Genomic DNA, 16,113 nt, shown 5'->3' with positions numbered 1-16,113 from the left:
TCACCTCAAAAGGTCCTTGCCACTGCAGTTGTAGCTTGTTGTGTTTGACAGGTAGAAGTAGCAACACCCGTTCTCCAATCTTGAAGCTGCGCGGCCGTGCCTTGCGGTCGAATCCTCGCGCGTAACGCTGTGCTGCTCTACCCAGGTTCTCTTGTGCCAGTTTGCAGGTCTCTTCAATCCTGTTCCTGAGTTCTACGATGTAGGTCGCTGTCGTCTGCACCTCCTCGTCAGCTTCTTCGTCCGTCCAAGCCTGATGCAGGATAGCCATGGGACCGCGTACCTGTCTGCCGTACAACAGCTCGAATGGGGAAAAACCCAAGCTCTCCTGAGGAACCTCGCGGTATGCAAAAAGCAGTGCTGGGATGTACCTGTCCCACGTGCGTGGTTTCTCCTGAGCCAGTTTCCTCAGCATGGTTTTCAAGGTACCATTGAACCTTTCCACCAGTCCGTTGCACTGAGCATGGTAAGGAGTGGTGAAGTGCTGCTCCAGTGATAGCAGTCGTGCTGCCTCCGCCATCACTCCTCCCGTGAACTGAGTGCCTCTGTCGGTGAGTACTTCTGATGGAATTCCCAGCCGGGACCACATGGTAACCAGTGCCTCAGCTACTCGCGTAGCTTCGATCAATTTCAGAGGGATCGCCTCTGGGTATCGAGTAGCGTAGTCCACCATGGTCAAAATGTATCTGTTTCCGTCCTCAGACGCAGGCAAGATGGGCCCGATGATGTCAACTGCCACCCGACGAAAGGGTTCGTCGATGAGCGGCATCTTCTCTAAGGGGACCTTCCTCACCCTTCCTTTGGCAACCACCTTCTGGCACTTGTCGCATGACTCACAGAAACGTCGGACATCCGTGCAGATGCCTGGCCAATAGAAGTGGCGCCACACATGGTCCGTGGTCTTCTTGGTGCCAAGATGACCTCCCAGAATCGAGTCGTGTGCCGTTGCCATGACACCCTCGCGAAACTCGCGAGGCACGACAACCTGTTTGAAAGCTCCTTCTTTGTTGCTAAACTCACGGTAGAGCAACTTCTTCTCCCTGAGGAACTTTGACTTCCCATGCTTCCCGCTCAGCTTCACCTTCCCCGACTTCGCGTGCTCCCGAGGAGTCGCTAATGTCGGGTCAGAATCCTGAGCCTTCGCGAGAAGCGCGGGGGTCACGTTCCCCAGGGCAGCTCGTGCAGCAGGTAGGGGTTTAAGAGGTTTATCCTCTCGCTCCGCCTGTGCCCGCGTGAGCACTGAAATGACGTCGGGAGACCGATAAACGGGAACCTCCCTGGTGACGCCGTCCACAAACTGGACACGGTTCCCAATGAGCAGGTCGCATGGAGGATCGTCCATGACGACGGCCACAATGGTCCCCGTGAACAACGGTGTTACGACCTTGATCACCGCCGTGTTCAAGTCGTAAGCGTGAGATGCCTCGGCCATTCTCACCCTGATGCTGTCTCCTGTGTAGGCCATAGCTGGAACTAGACTCGCCCGGACCACTATCATGTCTGCCCCGGTGTCCCGCAGACCTTCGCCCTTCACTCCGTTGACGTAGACGTTGCAATGGGGCTGGAAGTGTTTCCTGGAGCACGGAACGCAGAGTTGTGGAATTGTGCATGAGCTCGTGACGTCCCTGAACTCCTCACTGCCCACAAAATGTACGCCCTTCTGGTCAGCCTGTCGCTTATGGCAGTCCTTCTTCACGTGGCCCCGCTTGTTACAGTAGAAACACTGGATGTCAGTTCTGGAACTTGATCCCTTGTGTCCCTGATCGTCCTTCCCGTCCTTGGGTCCTGAAGAACCTGAATTTCCTGATTTTCCCGGCCGTGAGCCTGAAGATTTGCCGGAGATCGCCTGGGCGTCCTCGTGTACTCTGATCCAGTCGGCTGCCTCCTGAGTAGTCTTTGGCTGGTGCTCCTGCACGAAGGTCACCACCTCAGGTCGCAGGCTGGACATCAGTTGTTCCATGACAATGAGGTCGGCAAGGTCGTCGACGGTCCAGTTCTTCTCGGCCATCTCCACCCAGCGCCGCAGGTAAAGATTTAGACGTGCCACAAACTGATGACTCAGCTCGCCGCTCAGTCTCTTGCTGTTCCGCAGACGTCGTCGGTAGGCTTCAGCAGTCAGGTTGAAGCGCTGGAGTAACGCCTTCTTTAGTGCCTGATAGTCCCTCGCCTCCTCGTCATCCAAAGCGTTGTAGAGCTGCAATGCGCGTCCTTTTAAGCAAGTGCTGAGACGGCTAGCCCACGTGGCCTCTTCCCACTTCTGGTCAGATGCAATACGCTCAAACCGGCGTAGAAAGTCGTCGAGCTCGTCTTTGTCATCGTCGAACGTCGGCAGTCTCGTACGGTCAGCAACAAACGTCGGCGCGCCAGCCTGAGTAAGCGTCCCCTTCTCGGCCTGTAGCCTAGCTAGTTCTAGCTGGTGATCGCGTTCGGCCTGTTTGTCCTGTCTGTCATGTTCGTCTTTCTCTTTCTTGTCCTGTCTGTCTCCGTTCCCTTTCTTGTCTGTCAAGTTCGTCTTTCTCTTTCTTGTCCTGTCTGTCACGTTCGTCTTTCCTTTCCTGTCTGTCTCGTTCAGCCTGTCATTCCCTTTCTTGTCTGTCAAGTTCGTCTTTCTCTTTCTTGTCCTGTCGGTCACGTTCGGCCTGTCGTTCAGCCTGTCGTTCCCTTTCTTGTCTGTCAAGTTCGTCCTTCTTGTCCTGTCGGTCACGTTCTTCTTTTCTTGTCAGTCGCTCAAATTCTTCCTTCCGTTCTACTTCTAAGCGTTTTAGAACGCTTCGGGCTCTAACGCGTGCGTCTCGCTCAGTCGGTTGCTCGCTGCCAGGAGTCTCGAAAGTTATTCTCCTCGTAGGAGATCCCCCTGTAGCCATGGTTAGTTTAGCAAAGCTTTATCACAAAAGTAAGTCTAACGCAGCTATAGCTAGAACACGCGGTGATGAAACAATGGATACAAAAATCCAGCAACCAGAAAATGCAGAAGAAAAATCCAAACGGTGTAGAACAAAACGCGTAGCCTACTTTATGGCTGCTTTTTGCGGTAAAACAAAGTGTTTCCCACAGCCGTGGCCTACTTTATCGGCTGCTTTTTGCGGTGAAACAGAGTGTTTCCCGCAGCCTTGGTTAGGACAGAAGTCCTCGGACCCTTCCCCCTCAAATTCCAACAAAGTCAAAATATGGAGAAAAATCCAAGTAAAACAAGACGGTAGAAATGTAACCTGTTACAGAATGCGAAACAACAATGTAGAGAACAATGAGTAAAACGAATAACAAATCCGCTAACCCCGCTCAGCTCTCTGCAACGGAAAACTCTGAACGTACAACAACAAAGATTCACAAACAAAGGAAAGGGAAGTAATCACAGTTAGCGCATACAATAGCTCACAAATTACAATTTACATTTCCTGCAAGATGTGAATCGCTTAAGGTGTGGTATATGATCAAAACTATACAAAAAAGGGTAGCACCAAGCAGAAAATAAGTCGAGCACTGACGAGATTATCTGCTCTTAGTTATCCTTAATTGGTGGGTCTTTATCAGTTGGAAATTAACTGAGTAAATCCCGGCTTGGCCCCCATGTGTCACGTTTCAATATATCACTTAAGGTGATTATGAAACGGTTAGTTACTACTAACTAACTAACCACACCACGATCCACTCTCGCAGTCATACAATTAAATAGAGACAACAAAAGTATAAGTTTCAGACGCCTGTTTATGTAAAAACTCGCCACCTCCCTCGAGACTTCACTCAAAATATGTTCTTTTACGTTCACAAAACGTAAAAACCAATGGTCACTGACAAAATGCCAGTTAGAATATAGAAAATTATAGTAACACGCTGATCCCGTGTAAAGATAAGAAAATACGACTGTTCTGCTCCAAAAGTGCTAGTTCATGCAGGTGTCACACACCCCACGTCGTCACTACTCGAATATACAGCAAAAATGACAACGGTGGTCAACGGGGTGTAAAGACATGGTGCACTTAGCTTTCTTTGGCCACTGGGTGGACGGCCTGTAATTAGTCTTTTTAGCCTCCACAACTGCTCCGTCGAATGAAGTGCTGGTTAGCGTGGTGACGAAGCAGGGAACTGTGGAGACATCAGGCGCCGCACCCAGTCGCTGGTTAGCTGGTTAGCCGGTTCGCTGGTTAGCTGGTTAGCCGGTTCGCTGGTTAGCCGGTTTGCTGGTTATGTCCGGTCCCGGTTACCGCGTCTGCAGCTAGCAGTGTCCCGCAAAAGGCAGCCGTACAGAAGTTAGGAAGGCTGCAAACAGAAAGCATCGGTGCACTAAACATGTCAGCTACCCCTCACCCTCCACCTTTAAACATGTCATCTTTACATATCTCATCGAGCACGTGGGCCTGCACAAATGGACTTTTTTACAACAACCAAAACAGCCGTTTTCCGTCCTTCTCTCCCTATCTGCAAAAACCATATACAGATTAGTATTTTAGCGTCACAGAGAGCAAATTATGCGCTAACCTGGAAAGAACAACAGAGAGTATTTCATTCCACAAACACAGACTCGTCAACAGCGTTAAATAATGATTTATTACCTCAAAAAGCCTATGAATGTAGCACTCTCATGGAAGCAAAACCCGCTTCCTCCCTGGAATGGCCTCTGTTCGTCAACAGTGACACAACATCCAACCTCTTGCCGACTACTTTATGCGGTGAAACAGAGTGTTCCCCACACGGCGAAGAGAAATTGACGACTCGTCCTCAGCAAACATGTAACTGTGAGCAGGTGGTATCTCGTTGAAGTTCCAATAGAGCCCTATCTGTGCTAGCAGAAACGGCACGTAGATAGAAGTAAAATATCTAGTCGTGATGAAAACCATCAAACTCTATGGACGAAAAAACACCGATCCTTCTCCTCTTGCCGCTGATTGTCAAGTGTCCAGTTATCGTGTCTCAGACAGACAACCTTGACAATAACACGTGACTAACCTTGTCACATATCAAGTTCAGCTATCCACAATTCTGCCTCGCAAGCAGAAACACCCCCGAAAAATCCGTGCGCCACAAAACATCCGTGCTCTGCGCTGTCAGCAAAACTCTGCCGTATAGCCCCGACTCACGCACAGGCGCTTTCTGTCGCAATTGACCAAGAGAAGGCACCCCACCGAGTGACACTTTCTTGGTCTATGTCACTAGATCGTGACAGCAACTGTGAACTAAGCTCACAGGCACTCAAAAACGGCTGTTCCGTTGTACTCCCCTGTTTGTACTACATCTTTCGACTTTGGGCATTTTGTGGTGTTTAGGGACAGAAAATAATAGGTTTAGTCCTGTTTAATCGGGAAGTTAGCAGAAAAGGGTATGCTATCGACATTTATAAAGCTGAAAAACATTCCCGAGAAGAATTTCAAGTTGTCAGTGTGTGCCGCTGTTGTCGATCAGTGAAACATCGTGTGGTACAGGTGGGTAAACCGGAACCATGCGTCTTTGTTATGGACAATATGCTTTTGGATATTGAGAAAAATGGCTGACTTCCGTAGCATTATGCTTTGATGATCGGAAGAAACCATCCAATCACAGCCCCCGAATTCCCCCACGTGTTCATCAGAATAGCTATATTGACGCATCACACTGACCTCTCTAGCCGGTAATAAGGTGTGCAGGTTACATTTGTTTGACCCCTGCTAATTTCTGTTTCACTGCATTTATTGGTCAGTCTGTATCCTATCAGCGTGATGATTCTAAGAATCACGACCTCAAACGATTACATTAACATGTTAGTGACGTACAGTGTTCGAGTCTGAACAGTATATTGATTCTGAGAATACAACATGTTTTTGAGACTTGCTTCGAGACATGCTTTGTGAATGTACGGTTAGGTTCACTGCTACTGAACGATTGTTGTTTGGTAAAGACTCGTCACACATGTGCTGTTATTGCAAGACTGATGTGATTGAGAATTAAGAACGTTTTATTCGTACGTGTTCGCTTTACCAGAGCCTGAGACAAAAGTATTTCTATACGGTTGTATGTGCTCTCTCTCTCTCTCTCTCTCTCTCTCTCTCTCTCTCTCTCTCTCTCTCTCTCTCTCTCTCTCTCTCTCTCTCTCTCTTTCTCTCTCTCCCTCTCGCTTTCTCTCTCTCTCTTTCTCTCTCTATCTCGCTTTTTCTCTCTCTCTCGCTTTCTCTCTCTCTCTCTCTCTCTCTTGCTTTCTCTCTCTCGCTTTCGCTCTCTCTTTCTTTCTCTCGCTCTCGTTCTCTCTCTCTCTCCCTCTCTCTCTCGCTTTCTCTCTCTCTCTCTTTCTCTCTCTCTCTCTCTCTCGCTTTCTTTCTCTCTCTCGCCTTCTCTCTTTCTCTCTCTCTCTCTCTCTTTCTTTCTCAATAATAACAACAACAACTACAACAACAACAACAATAATAAATACTACAGCTACTACTACTGCAACTACTACTACTACAGCAATAACAACAACAACAACAACAACAACAATAATGACGACAATTGCAAGAACTAAAAAAATACACCAAAAGTATGTTTTGTCATCCGTGTCTGATCTCAATGGGCGCAAGCAACTCGTGGTGTCTTCAATCCAAAGTGTACTCGGTTTTTTAATTTTCGGCAAGAATGGGGTTCGGAAAAGGTTCGGGTATTTGCAAGAAGAGGGGATCTGTGTGTGTGTGTGCGCGCGCGTGCGAGTGTGTGTGTGTGTGTATGTATGTGTGTGTGTGTGTGTGTGTGTGTGTGTGTGTGTGTGTGTGTGTGTGTGTGTGTGTGTGTGTGTGTGTTAATCGAATACGCACAAGTTCACTGGTTGGCGATAGTCTTAGTTTTGTACTTGGCCGTGGCTTTGTGCCAATTGTCACCCCAGCTGACTTGTATCCATTTCATGTGCTACAGTTTGAGTCACAAGGAAGTATTTTGGGCTGACTGGTTTACAGCCAAGATTTTGAAGTTGAATAAATGATACATTATTGAACCCAACGTTCCTGGACACACACACACACACACACACACACACACACACACACACACACACACACACACACACACACACACACGTCTCCGTTGAACACACGCCAGTAGCTACCTAAAATGTCATCACACTTTTTCAAAAGGGTTTTTGAAAAAAATCTAACGATCCTTATGCGTCACAAGGAAATAGAAATCGTATTGTTCATTTAGTCAAGGTTGGCTGTGACCCACTCCAACAAAAGGATAACAAAGTCGCTGTGGCCGAACAGAGATAACAGCAATAATCCTGAGCCATGGCCAACATTTTGGAATTTGAGAGTTTTGCATTTCTGCACTCTACCAACATTTGTGTTATATCTATTTTGTAAATATCAATTTCAGATTCGTTTTGCAAATATAATGAAAAAACAAGTCGCGTAAGGCGAAAATACAATATTTAGTCAAGTAGCTGTCGAACTCACAGAATGAAACTGAACGCAATGCCATTTTTCAGCAAGACCGTATACTCGTAGCATCGTCATTTGTTTGTTTGTTTGTTTGCTTAACGCCCAGCCGACCACGAAGGGCCATATCAGGGCGGTGCTGCTTTGACATTTAACGTGCGCCACACACAAGACAGAAGTCGCAGCACAGGCTTCATGTCTCACCCAGTCACATTATTCTGACACCGAACCAACCAGTCCTAGCACTAACCCTATAATGCCAGACACCAGGCGGAGTAGCCACTAGATTGCCAATTTTAAAGTCTTAGGTATGACCCGGCCGGGGTTCGAACCCACGACCTCCCGATCACAGGGCGGACGCCTTACCACTAGGCCAACCGTGCCGGTCGTAGCATCGTCAGTCCACCGCTCATGGCAAAGGCAGTGAAATTGACAAGAAGAGCGGGGTAGTAGTTGCGCTAAGAAGGATAGCACGCTTTTCTGTACCTCTCTTTGTTTTAACTTTCTGAGCGTGTTTTTAATCCAAACATATCATATCTATATGTTTTTGGAATCAGGAACCGACAAGAAATAAGATGAAAGTGTTTTTAAATTGATTTTCACAATTTAATTTTGATAACAATTTTTATATATTTAATTTTCAGAGCTTGTTTTTAATCCAAATATAACATATTTATATGTTTTTGGAATCAGAAAATGATGGAAAATAAGATGAACGTAAATTTGGATCGTTTTATAAATTTGTATTTTTTTTTACAATTTTCAGATTTTTAATGACCAAAGTCATTAATTAATTTTTAAGCCACCACGCTGAAATGCAATACCGAAGTCCGGGCTTCGTCGAAGATTACTTGACCAAAATTTCAACCAATTTGGTTGAAAACTGAGGGCGTGACAGTGCCGCCTCAACTTTCACGAAAAGCCGGATATGACGTCATCAAAGACATTTATCAAAAAAATGAAAAAAACGTTCGGGGATTTCATACCCAGGAACTCTCATGTCAAATTTCATAAAGATCGGTCCAGTAGTTTAGTCTGAATCGCTCCACACACACACACACACACAGACAGACAGACACACACGCACATACACCACGACCCTCGTCTCGATTCCCCCCTCAACGTTAAAACATTTAGTCAAAACTTGACTAAATGTAATGAGGTTTTATTGCACTGCAGACGCAAAATAAGCACCCTTTTAACCCCCAAAGTTGTTTCTTTCTTCACTTTTTTTTTTTACTTAAAACAAATTTCTTTTTCATTTTTTGTGATGCAGATTGAAGAAAAAGTTTGCATGTAATCATTATCAGTCACTTTAAGCTTTAGAAGTTAAACTAAAACCTGTTGCTAGGGATTTGGGATTTCTAGGAAACGGTTTTACAGCAACATCATACATCATACATGCATAATAGTTGGCGCAAAGATACACAATATCTTTATCTACAATCACATAGAACGACATTTTGACAAAAAAATACGGTTGAATTTAAATTAATGTTTGAAATAAAGATTAATGAATATGCAGTTAGAAATTCATTAATCCTTATTACAAAAATTGTTTTAAATTCAACTGTATTCTTTAGTCAAAATATCGTTCTATATGATTGCAGATAAAAGTCATGTGTATCCTTGTGCCAAATAGTATGCATGTATGATGTTGCTGTAAAACCGTTTCCTAGAAATATAATATGACGGCTGTTTCCATAGCGACGGCAGTCTGTGTCCATTGGTAATTACATATTTTCCATTTATTTGTATAAGTCTCTTCAATAACTACCCAGAAAACTATGATTAACCATTTTGTTCAGCTTCTGAGCTAAAATGCAATACAAAAGTACAGACTAAGTCAAACACTGCTTGACCAAAATTTCAATCAATTCTTATAAAAGATGAGGGCATGACAGTGCCGCCTCAACATTCACAAAAAAACATATATGACGTCATCAAAGACATGTATCGAAAAAAAAAGAAAAACAGTGTGGGGATATTATACCCAGGAACTCTCATTTAAATAAAAATAAAACACACCAGTAACCAGGTTACGTAAGTTTAAATCAATATTTTGGCATGTAACCGCCTTCTTCGGGATGGTATGGAAAGAATGGACTGACGGCACGTGATATACAGTGTACAGTCACATTTAGGTAATGCGGCAGTACCAAAGCGGCATCGCATAGCTTTTGGAACAACATCCAGGTGTTCGCATTGTTCCAAAAACTCTTGATGGGAAGGGTACCGTGCCAGTCTTTTCCAAAACTTCCCTAGTGCGATTGCCATGTTGGATCCATGAGCGGATACGGAGCAGTTCAAGGAAACAATGAAATGTAAACAACACAGCAATCACAGACAAATAATACCTTCTGGGATTATAAAAAAAATGATGCATCTGGTGTGTCAGTCGGTCGAACATTTCAAGAAAAAGAAAACACACCAGTAACCAGGAACTCTCATGTCAAGTTTAATAAAGATCGGTCCAGTAGTTTTGTCAGAATGGCTCTACACATACACACACACAAAAACACACATACATACACCACGACCTTTGTCTCGATTCCCCGTCAATGTTAAAACATTTAGTCAAAACTTGACTTAATGTAAAACGCGGACTCTCTGCCCGGAAAATTTGTCCTATCTCAACGCTCCTGTGCGGACTTTCCAGCCTGGGAAATAGGACACCTTTTCCTGGGAAATATAGTCCAGGGACTTATGTTCAGAGGACACACGTACGGTCCAGGGACATAATTTCCCAGGAATAAAAGTTCGCCGGATTTTCAAACAGCCGGCCACTTCATCCGTTCACACTGGGACCCGTTCTTTATGTGTTTAGTGCGTCCCGGTGTGAAATGATGAAGTGTCCGTCTGTTTAAAAGTCCGACGGACTTTTATTCCTGGGTATTCCTGGGAAAATATGTCCCTGAACTTTGTGTCCTGGGAACACAAGTCCCTGGACTATATTTCCCAGGACCTGCACCATCTTTCTTGTGTGTGACAGCAGTTTTTTGACTCCCCCAAATTTACACCATTGGTAGCAATGTCAGGTGGTGACATTTTCACAAGTATTAGGCTGTACACGTTTGGAAAGTGATAGAATGTTCTTATTACTGACATGCCTCTTTCTCTCTTAGATACCCCTGTATTTCGTGGTGAAAATGCTTTTGACAACACTTGGACATTGCACGACTTTAGAAAAATCCGCCACATCTCAACAAAAGCAACATGGGGGGGGGGGGGGGGGTAGGGAGGAAGAGATTGACTGATTGATTGACTGACTCAAGTACTGTGTCTAAGAATAAATAGAATACACATGTGCACACACAAATAGGCATACAACCACAACAACTTTGTTTTTAAATAGTTATAAACAAAAAACAAGGGGTGGCCGAGTGGTAAGTGCACTTGCCTCGGAAGCGAGAGGTTGTGAGTTCGACCCTGGGTCAGGGCGTAGGCAATTTTCTTCCCCCTTTCCTAACCTAGGTGGTAGGTTCAAGTGCTAGTCTTTCGGATGAGACGAAAAACCGAGGTCCCTTCGTGTACACTACATTGGGGTGTGCACGTTAAAGATCCCACGATTGACAAAAGGGTCTTTCCTGGCAAAAATGTATAGGCATAGATAAAAAAATGTCCACCAAATACCCGTGTGACTTGGAATAATAGGCCGTGAAAAGTAAATATTCGCCGTAATGGCTTGAGATTTACTGGCCGATGTGAATGCGTGATATATTGTGTAAAAAATTCCATCTCACACGGCAGAAATTAATATGTAAAGCGCTTAGAGAACGTCAAGCGCTATATAAATCTCCCATATAAATAAATAAATGTAAAAAAAAAGCGTTTCGATTGGGAAGACCCGTTCGTTTATTGCAAAACCCAGCATATACAATGGAGAGATAATGAACCAATACAATGAAACCGTCAGATAGCTCAAAATTGTAGCTTGATCAACCTTGCCTGTTGGAAGCAATTTTATTTTATGTATGTTTTCAGATAACATTTTAAGAATACACCCAGATGGTATGTCACATTTCGGACCTTTTGGTATCCAAGATGGCGGCTAATGAAAAATGGCGGTCATCCCTTACGTAACTCTGGCACATAACATGGTCAGGTAGCATATCGTGTTAAAACCGGCACGGTTGGCCTAGTGGTAAGGCGTCCATCCCGTGATCGGGAGGTCGTGGGTTCGAACCCCGGCCGGGTCATACCTAAGACTTTAAAATTGGCAATCTAGTGGCTGCTCCGCCTGGCGTCTGGCATTATGGGGTTAGTGCTAGGACTGGTTGGTCCGGTGTCAGAATAATGTGACTGGGTGAGACATGAAGCCTGTGCTGCGACTTCTGTCTTGTGTGTGGCGCACGTTATATGTCAAAGCAGCACCGCCCTGATATGGCCCTTCGTGGTCGGCTGGGCGTTAAGCAAACAAACAAAACAAAAATCTCATGTTAAAGGTATTTTGAAGAGAAATGGATATTTGACATCAAACATGCTGCGGACTTACTTACGTTCATGTTAATAGCATTTTATTGCGATCAAAGCTTTTACCGCCAGAAGAGCAACCAAAAACGTATTATGTATCATTGAAAAAGAACGTTTTCAAAGACATTACACATCAAGTATAAACAAGTCGCGTAAGGCGAAAATACAATATTTAGTCAAGTAGCTGTTGAACTCACAGAATGAAACTGAACGCAATGCCATTTTTCAGCAAGACCGTATACTCGTAGCATCGTCAGTCCACCGCTCATGGCAAAGGCAGTGAAATTGACAAGAAGAGCGGGGTAGTAGTTGCGCTAAGAAGGATAGCACGCTTTTCTGTACCTCTTTTTGTTTTAACTTTCTGAGCGTGTTTTTAATCCAAACATATCATATCTATATGTTTTTGGAATCAGGAACCGACAAGGAATAAGATGAAAGTGTTTTTAAATTGATTCCGCCAATTTAATTTTGATAATAATTTTTATATATTTAATTTTCAGAGCTTGTTTTTAATCCGAATATAACATATTTATATGTTTTTGGAATAAGCAAATGATGGAGAATAAGATAAACGTAAATTGGGATCGTTTTATACATTTCTATTTTTTGTTACAATTTTCAGATTTTTAATGACCAAAGTCATTAATTAATTTTTAAGCCACCAAGCTGAAATGCAATACCGAAGTCCGGGCTTCGTCGAAGATTACTTGACCAAAATTTCAACCAATTTGGTTGAAAACTGAGGGCGTGACAGTGCCGCCTCAACTTTCACGAAAAGCCGGATATGACGTCATCAAAGACATTTATCAAAAAAATGAAAAAAACGTTCGGGGATTTCATACCCAGGAACTCTCATGTCAAATTTCATAAAGATCGGTCCAGTAGTTTAGTCTGAATCGCTCTACACACACACACACACACAGACACACAGACACACACACACACGCACATACACCACGACCCTCGTTTCGATTCCCCCTCGATGTTAAAATATTTAGTCAAAACTTGACTAAATATAAAAAGGAAAATGAAGTTCGCATTGTTGTCTGATAATCTTTATTTTGATACTGTATCACAAACTTTTAAGCATTTAGCAATCTTCTGGAAGACACTCTTTGTGAAGTATAACAACATTTAGTTTCAGGGATTTGCTGTACACTGATGAGTAACTAAATATACAATGGACAATAACATAACGGAAATAAAAGCTAAGACATTTAACCACCAAACGGCTCTCTTTCAAAATGTGTTATTTTAATAATACACAATATACATGCACATGCAGAAATGAAAATAGGCATTACTTGAAAAGATGTGACATTTTTGTTATGAGTCAAAAACAATGTTAAAACGCCATAAACAAAATCATCTCTCTTCTTTCATGAAATGATACATTCTAACGAGTAGATGTTTGCCTTGAAAACAATGTAAAAGAAGATGCAATGATCAGAATCATTTGACCCCCCCCTCCCGCCCTGAATGTTTTGTTACACTTTAAAGTACAGATGCATAAATTCAGCTTTTATACTTTGAAAAAAATAAAACACAAACAATAAAGGCACAATCGAAACTATAAGAATTCAAACTTGCCCTTTGCCACAATCAGTTGTGAAAAAGGTTCCTCAGCTTTTGAAAACCCGTCTGACAGAAAAAGTGACAGCTTTATAAAACAGCAACATTTTAGACTATGTAAAATGAGATGGGGCTAGGTCGGGGAAGTATTACTTTTGTTTTTACGGTACACTTCCTTGAAAGCGCCCAGTATCGAGCAACCCCCCACCCCTACTTTGGGTCAAAAACTGTGTATAGGGTATAATTACTACCTTTTAAACGCCCACCCACCTCATCGAATATAGTGCGTGCGTGCCCTAGAACAGCTTTCCCATAATCCCGTATCTATTTTTAGTACGGGATATCCCCAAGGAAAGGTCAAAGGGCATATGTATCACCGCGTGTCGACTGCTGGTAATAGTAGATAAATACTTCTAGATAATAGACTTCCGATTATGGTCAAAGTGCACAACATGAATTGTTGTTTTTCCCGAATTTAAAAGCTACCGTCTGGAAAGTGTTTTGCATCAGAGTTCAGTTCGCATGATGGATGATTACATCTGAGTTTTTTATTTTTTATTTCATGAGGACAATATTATCTGTGAACAAATATGTCCAGCCACAAAAAAAGCCACAAAAAACTAAAACAAAACAGGACTAACTGTGAAACTCAAAATTTGATCTTCACAGGCCCCGATGCGAACAGCCAAAGGAAAATGGAGGGGGAGAATTCTTTATCGCCCCTGACCGTGACGAAAATGGCGTTGCCTGTCAGCTGTGATAACTTTCAGACATCAACACTACCCTCCCCTCGCCCATATCTTCCTCCCTCTCCCACCCCAGCTTCGAATATGTCATAGGACTGCACAAGTACGCTTTTGTGCATGCCAAACCAAGACGTGTGCATCGGCAGCATCTAGTTGCAAGGCATGTTTCTCTTGAAGAATACCCACATGAGGTCAGCTCCAAGGGGACAGCAAAAGCAGGTTCTGTGCTGAGAAGTGTATGTTCAATGCCTGGATAGGTGCACGTCTGATGTGCAGCTGGATTGCGTCTTTGGGTGGTGGTATGTTATCCAATGTCAAGATTTCATCAAATCATGAAGAATCCATGTACCGCCCAATCACCTTCTATAAGTTTGTCTGCAGATGAAAGCCCCCCATCTTTCGAACAACATCTTTACACTCTGTTGCCTTGTCCCATTGCAATATTTTGGCATTGCAGTACATCATCTCGTCAAAAGTCATCACACTATTTGTCATTGCTTGACATTTCTTGATCACTGTCCTATTGGTGTCAAAGTCATGGGCTGGAGCCTTTGATGAGTGGACATAGGCCTACTGAATACTCACAACTCTGGAACTTCTCCATCTTGCTGCTGTCTGAGGCAAGTCAGCAACAGCACACTCTGATAATGTTTTGTCCTCAGGCTTGTACCACTCATGTCAATGTTTTCATAAAATATTATATTAAAGGTTCCTGAGATTCACTCACTGATGAAATAATTATGTGATCCTTGGTCTGCTGATATTTCCTCAACTGGATTTTGTTGGCGTGTTTGCAGTCTTGCAATATGTGCTTTGTTTGTGAAGGATGAGTAGCACAATTTATGCCAGGTGAGATGATATTTGTGATCAATAACGCTGTGTTTTCTGGCAAATACTTTTGAGATATATGGTGATTTACACATTAACATGCTTCCATTTAAACCTTCGAGGTCGTCATCGTGGATTGACGCCCGACCAAAGCTTTGGGAGGGCGTCATGCAATCCACGATGACGACCGAGAAGTTTCAAATGGAAGCATGTTAATGTTATTGTAATTCAATCTGACGACGATCTCTTTCCCGCTTTTATCCGATGGTAAACAGACAGAATTGGTTCGGTTATGTTCACACACTACTTTCAGTCCACCTACCTACAAGGGTCAAGTCCCAAGAAATATGTCTCTGTATTCTTATCACACTGCTCCTGGTTTTTTTCTTTTACGTATATTTTCCCTTCTATTTTGACGCCGGTTTCTGGACAGCAAACTCTAAAACACACAAAAGCGATCTTTGGATTTGACTGACGTAGTCCGGAAGAATTCATGCATCAACTTACGTCACGTATTCGACTTCATCACTTCGCATAACTTATGGTCTCGGTATTTCGTTGGCCTTCATAATTATTATCTAATTGTAAAATGACCCTCAAAGCTAACCGAGACTATAGTTGAGGTTGTATCAATGCGCCTCGCCAGCAGGTGGTTAATAGAGAATAATACATGGCTTGCTAGCGAGCTGTTCACTATTTGAAAAAGCAACCAGTGTAAATCTGGTACGACACAGCAAGCCAGGGAGTATTCTGTTTATCCTCCATACTGTACTTATGTGTATTTTACTGAAAATGTCTTGCAGTCGAGGCAGCTAAATTGAAGACGCTTGTTTTGGAACCTCGATCTCTTCTGAAGCCTCGTGCAATCTATTACGTCAAAGCAAAGAAACGTCACTCTGAAAGTGTGGCGTGACGTGTTAGTTCTAAAGATTCATCGAGGGTAATTAGCGAGCGCAATTTTTGTTTCTATAATGACGTTTGTCTCGGTGACTTTGGCATCATAAGCAGTAGAAAAACAGGTCCCTGCCAGACTTGCTTGACATGACCTCATTTACATGATATACACACGTGTGATTTGAACGATTATTATCTCACGGGTGTCTCTCTCACGTATGTAGGATAGATGG

This window comes from Littorina saxatilis, linkage group LG8 (genome assembly GCF_037325665.1).
Source record: "Littorina saxatilis isolate snail1 linkage group LG8, US_GU_Lsax_2.0, whole genome shotgun sequence".
NCBI classification, from domain to species: Eukaryota; Metazoa; Mollusca; class Gastropoda; order Littorinimorpha; family Littorinidae; genus Littorina; species Littorina saxatilis.
Note: the sequence above shows the minus strand (reverse complement) of the source record.